This window comes from Triturus cristatus, chromosome 3_2, assembly GCF_964204655.1.
Source record: "Triturus cristatus chromosome 3_2, aTriCri1.1, whole genome shotgun sequence".
Taxonomy (NCBI): Eukaryota; Metazoa; Chordata; class Amphibia; order Caudata; family Salamandridae; genus Triturus; species Triturus cristatus.
Window position 1 is genome coordinate 607434513 of NC_140584.1, and position 6000 is coordinate 607440512.

Below are 6000 nucleotides of genomic sequence, written 5' to 3' on the forward strand. Positions count from 1 at the left end.
TCCTCTTGGCCCACTGGAAGGGGGTGTATTTTTCCAGGGAGTCTCTTTCCGCCTGTGATAAAGTTAAGTTGAGCAAAAAGGAATTGGTAGGTTGATTCGGAATTCCGCCACATGTTTGAATTTATCGAATTTCCCCGTAAGGGTGATCAGCGAAGTCTGGGAATAGGTCAGTGATAGTAGGATGTCGTCTGCAAATAAAGAGTTCTTGTGCTCTGTGGAGCCAAAGTTGACACCCTGTAACTGTGCTGTGCAGCGTATTTTAGTAAACAGTGGTTCAATGATAAACGCTAATAAAAAGGGTGACAACGGGCACTCCTGTCTAGTTCCTCAACCCAGCCGAAAGACCTTCGAGCTCACACCATTAACAAGTATTGTGGCTTTCGGGCCGTATAATTAGCTTTAATCATATTAATGAAATGGTCACCAAAGCCAAATTTCTTTAGCGTATAGAACAGAAAAGCCCAATCCACATGGCCGAAAGCTTTTTCGGCGTTGAGGGCTACCGGGACTGTCGGGACCACCTTCTTTGGTTTTTTTCTCTACTTGATGCATGACTCTCCAGATGTTATTGTGTGTCTGGCGACCTTTGATAAATCCCGATTGGTCCGGGTGGATCGATTCAGGAAGTTTAGTGTCTAGTCTAGTGGCTGAGATTTTTGAATAAAGTTTTGCTCCAAATTTAAAAGAGCTATTGGCCTATATGATCAACAAGTTCTAGGATCTTTGCCTTGTTTTGGTATAACCAAAATGATAGCTTCACTCATGGATGCAGTGACCTCCCTTCTGACTGTCATTCAATTAAAGAGGGCCACCAAATGAGGAGTGAGCTCCGAGCTGAATGTTTTGTAAAACAGGGCAGGTAGTGCGGCAATCCTTGTATCACAGCAGTGAGCAGAGTCCTTCACAGATACAGTAGTGTACTGTCTTGATAGGGTCAGAGCCCCAGTTTTTATACCTAGTTCTGCCTTTGAAGTGGGGGTGACTTCAAAATAAGCCCTTGAAGTGCACAGGTCCCACTTTCACCCCAGCCCTGGCTCCAGTGGGAGCCCTTTGTATGGGACACAGGAAACTGCCTATTCAGGTGTAAGTGTCAGCTCCCCTCCCCCTTCCTGCCCTGAAGAGCTATCAGAATGTTGATGAATGCAGATAAGTTCTCTGTCACACCCACTCTGCCTGGGTTTGTGGCTGTCTAGAGTAAGTGCACGAAGTGTAGTTGTCACTCATCCCAGAAGTGTATTGAAGACACGCTGCAAGGCACACAGAGCAGTAAGAGCAGAGAAATGTTTACTTTCTAAAGGTGGCATTTGTAACACAGTAATGTTAAATCCCACTTTCCCAGTAAAGAGGATTTATCATTACCACTCCAAAGATATGAAACATGATGTAGCTACTCCTTTTTAATCAGGAATTGCAGATTTAAAGTGTTTTAAGGAAATCAAATATGCTAGCCTTTGATGTGAGTAGACCCCAAGGTAGTGAAAAACTAATTTAGCTGTGTATTACTACCAGGACATGTAAACATTATATTTGCATGTCCTCCCTTTAAGTTACACAGCACACTGCTCTTCGGGCTACCTAGGGCCTATTTTAGGGGCGACTAGTGTAATAACAGGGGAGTTTAAGGCTTGGCAAATGGTTTTAAATGTCAAGTCGACATGGCAGTCAAACTGCCCACACAGACCTTTCAATGGCAGACCTGAGACAAGTTTGAAAGGCTACTTGTGTGGGTGGCACAATCAGTGCTGCAGGCCGACTAGTAGCCTTTCGGTTATATGCTCTGGTTATTTATGCCCTGGTTATACCATTTTACAAGGGACTTATAAGTAAACTAAATATGCCAAACAGGTGCAAACCAATTATACAATGTTTAGAGGAGAAAGCCCATGCAGTTTAGCACTGGTCAGAAGTGGTAAAGTGCTTCGAGTCCTGAATCCAACAAAGAGATAGGTTAGAAAAATGGGAGGAAGAAGGCAAAAAGTTTGGGATGACTCTTCAAAGTGGGCCATTTTCCATCAATTTCATTGAATTTAATTTAGAAATTTATAAAGCGCCCGAATCACCCCCGAAGGGGTATCTCTGCGACAAACAAGTACCTAAAACCTAAAATAAATGTCCCACGTAGTGCAGCACACAGGCAGACCTTTTGCAAAGAGTAGCTGGTCGCCTTTTAGTTTCTTGATTGCAATATTTATGTGTTAACCTGGTCTAATGAGGTGAAGCATTTACCGAGATAGAATGAATACACGTGGAAACGACAAAATAGTGAAATAGCACTGCCATTGAATGTGCCACCTTATGCAGCATTATGTACCTTATATTGACATCTAATATGGTCCTGCAGCCAGCATACTTTCAGGGGCCTTGATTCTATTACCTGCGATGAGACTGGGAGAAGAGTACGGCCACCTGTGGAGCACACTCCAGAGAGAGTCCTGCAGCTGAGGGATAGAACTGAGTGCACATACCCAGAGAGAGAGTTCTACAGTCTCGGGAAAGAGCTGGATGAACACACCAGTGCAAATACCTTGAGCAGAGTACTGTAGCATAAGGACAAGACCTAGGTGCACATACTGGGTTGAGAGTACTCCGGCCTGTTGCAGGGTTCATTTTACAAATCAAGGGAAGACTAAAGCAAGCTATGTTTCGAGTTGAGTGCACACTCTCCAGTGAGAGGCCTATAGTTTATAGATGGGGCTCAGTACTACACACACTCCAGTAAGAGCTCTGTAGTCTACAAAGAGAGCCCAGTGTGGAACACGCTGCAGTGAGAGGTCAGTAGTCTAAGGGCCAGACCGGCCATAGTGGGCACCGGGCGTTTCCCTGGTGGACCGCCAGGGTGGGGTCGGTTTCCGGCCCCTAAGGGGCCGTTTTTGTTACTGGGGGCTCCAAAATGGTCCCCGGTAACAATATCGGCCAAAACCGGCCCTTGCAAACAGCTCAGCTGCACCCACTCAGCCCCACCAGGGGGCCTGGCCGAGCAGTTTGCCAGGGCCAGTTTCGGTTCCCCCTGTGTAGTCTACAGAGAGAGCCTAGTGTTGAACACCCTCCAGTAAGAGGTCTGTCGTCTACAGAGAGAGCCCTGTGTTGAATATGCTCCAGTGAGAGGTCTGTAGTCTAGAGAAAAGGCTCATTGCTACAGACTCTCCAGCGAGTGGTCTGTAGTCTACAGAGAGGACTCATTGTTGCACACACTCCAGTGAGAGCTCGATAGTGTATAGAGAGATCTCTGAGTTGCACACAATCCACTGAGACGAGTGTAGTCTATAGAGAGAGCTAAGTGTTGCACACGCTCCAGTTAAAGGTAGTTAAAGGTAAGGTAGTCTATAGAGAGAGCTCAGTGTTTCACACACTCCAGTGAGATTTCTGTAGTCCACACAGAGGGCTCAGTGTTGCACAAGCTCCAGTGAGAGGTCTGTAGTCTATAGAGAGAGACCAGTGTTGAACATGCTCCAGTGAGAAGTCTGTAGTCCATAGTAAGGGCTATTGCACACACCCCAGTGAAAGGACTGGAGTCTACAGAGAGGACTCATTGTTGCACACACTCCAGTGAGATTTCTGTAGTCCACACAGAGGGCTCAGTGTTGCAAAAAATCCAGTGAGAGGTCTGTAGTCTATAGAGACCAGTGTTGAACATGCTCCAGTGAGAAGTGTGTAGTCCATAGAAAGGGCTCAGTATTGCACACACTCCAGTGAAAGGTCTGGAGTCTACAGAGAGGACTCATTGTTGCACGCACTCCAATGAGACGTCTATAGTCTATAGAGCGATCTCAGTCTAGCTCACACTCCAGTGAAAGGTCTGGAGAGCTCACTTTTGCATACGGACCAGTGAGAAGTCTCTAGTCTACAGAGAGTTCAGTGTTGCACACACTCCAGTGAGAGATCTGTAGTCTACAGAGAAGGTTCTTGTTGCACATGCTCCAGTGAGAGGTCTGTAGTCCACAGAGAGAGCTCAGTATTGTGCACGCACCAGTGAGAGATCTGTAGTCTACAGAGAGAGCTCAGTGTTTCACGCACTCCAGTGAGATGTCCGTAGTCTACAGAGAGATCTCAGTGTTGCACATACTCCAGTGAGAGGTCTGTAGAGCTCACTTTTCCACACAGTACAGTGAGTGGTCTCTAGTCTACAGACAGATCAGTGTTGCGCACACTGTGCACAGAGGTAGCACTGCTTCAGCGAGTCTCATGCTGAGGTATAGTGCTCATGATAAGCAGAGTGCACAAGGAAGAAGCATCGTGCACAGGAGAAAAACATGCTTACGAGGCCAGATAACAAAGGGAACTGGAAGTGTGCACAGAAGAGGGAAAGGGGCAAATGACCAGGCACGTGATTGAAGGAGGTAAGCACACAAAGTGTCGGAGCGGACACACTTCTCTTTCAGCTCCCATTTCTATTCCAACCCTTTTGTTTCTTCTCTAGTTTACTCCTCATCACTTGCTGTCCCTAAAGTCCCATGTGCCGCCTAGATAGGATTAGGGGAACTTGAGTTTCAACATAGCTCATAATCAGTGGGTCAGTTGCTAGGGCTCCGGTCCCTATTCTTGGAATTCATCCATGGAAGAGGTAAAATGGATGGATTTGGGGCTGGAGGTGTCTCCTAGTATCCTCGGTGCCACTCTGTTGTGTTGCTGGTCATAAGCATGTATCGCAGAATTGTTGCTTGAGGAGAAGTGATCAGTTTGTTCTCCATGAAACACGTGCCTAGCATGTGGTTCATTTTGTTTGAGAGTGCACATATGCCATGGGTAAAACACATTTGGAGGCACTGTGTGTCACCCTTTTAAGTGCACATGCTGTTGCTAAATCCCTCCCCAAAATGAGCAATAACCATAATATACACACAATATTGCATACTTCAAACGAGCATTAACAGATGGCCATCAAGATGCTCCAGATCACAGTTAATGATCAAAGGTCTGGTATCTCAGGAGGGTGCTGGAATGGCTCTTAGGTTATACCTAGTCTGGATAGAAGGATCAGGGGTCCTTGTCATGGAAATGCAACAGGTCACAGAAACCATCAAAAAGTTACCTTGATCAGAGGAATATGGCTGCTCAGCCAGGTTTACAACATGCAGCGAACCAGGTTCGGAAGCTTTTTCCATTGATCCTCCAGGGGACTATGGTGTTGTTTGCCAGATTCCCTTGATCCCATTTGATAAAGTTCACAATGGTCTTCTCCTAACTGAGACTTCCCTGATCCTTAAAGTTTCTTGAAAAAGGATATATTCTATGTGATGGTTTCTTCATGTCTAGAGGTGATGATTAGAGGAACATTGTTGTCAGATGCTATGCATTGGTGAGGTTCAGAAGAAAGTCTAAAGTTTCTTCTCGGATGTCTGTTCCTGACTAGCATTTGGTCTCCCAAATTGATATTGCACATTTAATGACGCCAGCTCACACGGTCACAGCCATTTTTGGCTCTTCATCTTCTCAGAAAGTCTTAATCATCAGTGGAGTTAAAGACCAGTCAGGGTTGTAGTGTCTTAAGACTATGAGCACAAGGACCACATGGTTCTGGGCGGACTCAATGAAAGAATGCCATAACTATTTGAGAGGTGTTAAGGTATGGTTATAAATGATTATGAGACAATGAGAAGTCAAGATGAATGTTGTACACTAATGAATTAAGATGTTGGTTCCAAGCTCCATGTGTGGCCTGTCCATTTTGCATGCTCCTGGGCTGGCGAGGAAAGTCAATGGTTGCCCCATAACCTTTATAATTGGCATCGGTCAACATCTTGCCAGTCGAACAGTTTCACAGTTTGTCACCTGTACCGTGACTCAACACATCAAACACAAGGCTCTACACAGGGGCTGCTTTCAAACCATTGCAGAGTCAAGGATCATGCACAGCGACCTTACAACATAGAAAGATGTCTTGTCTTGTAGCTTACCACCTCCCAGTAGGAACTGCGTGTTTGTTGGGCAACATATACGTAGGGATGGTGCCAGACTGTTTCCGTGCACCCCCGCAGGATATGTCGTCCTAGAGACCAGTTA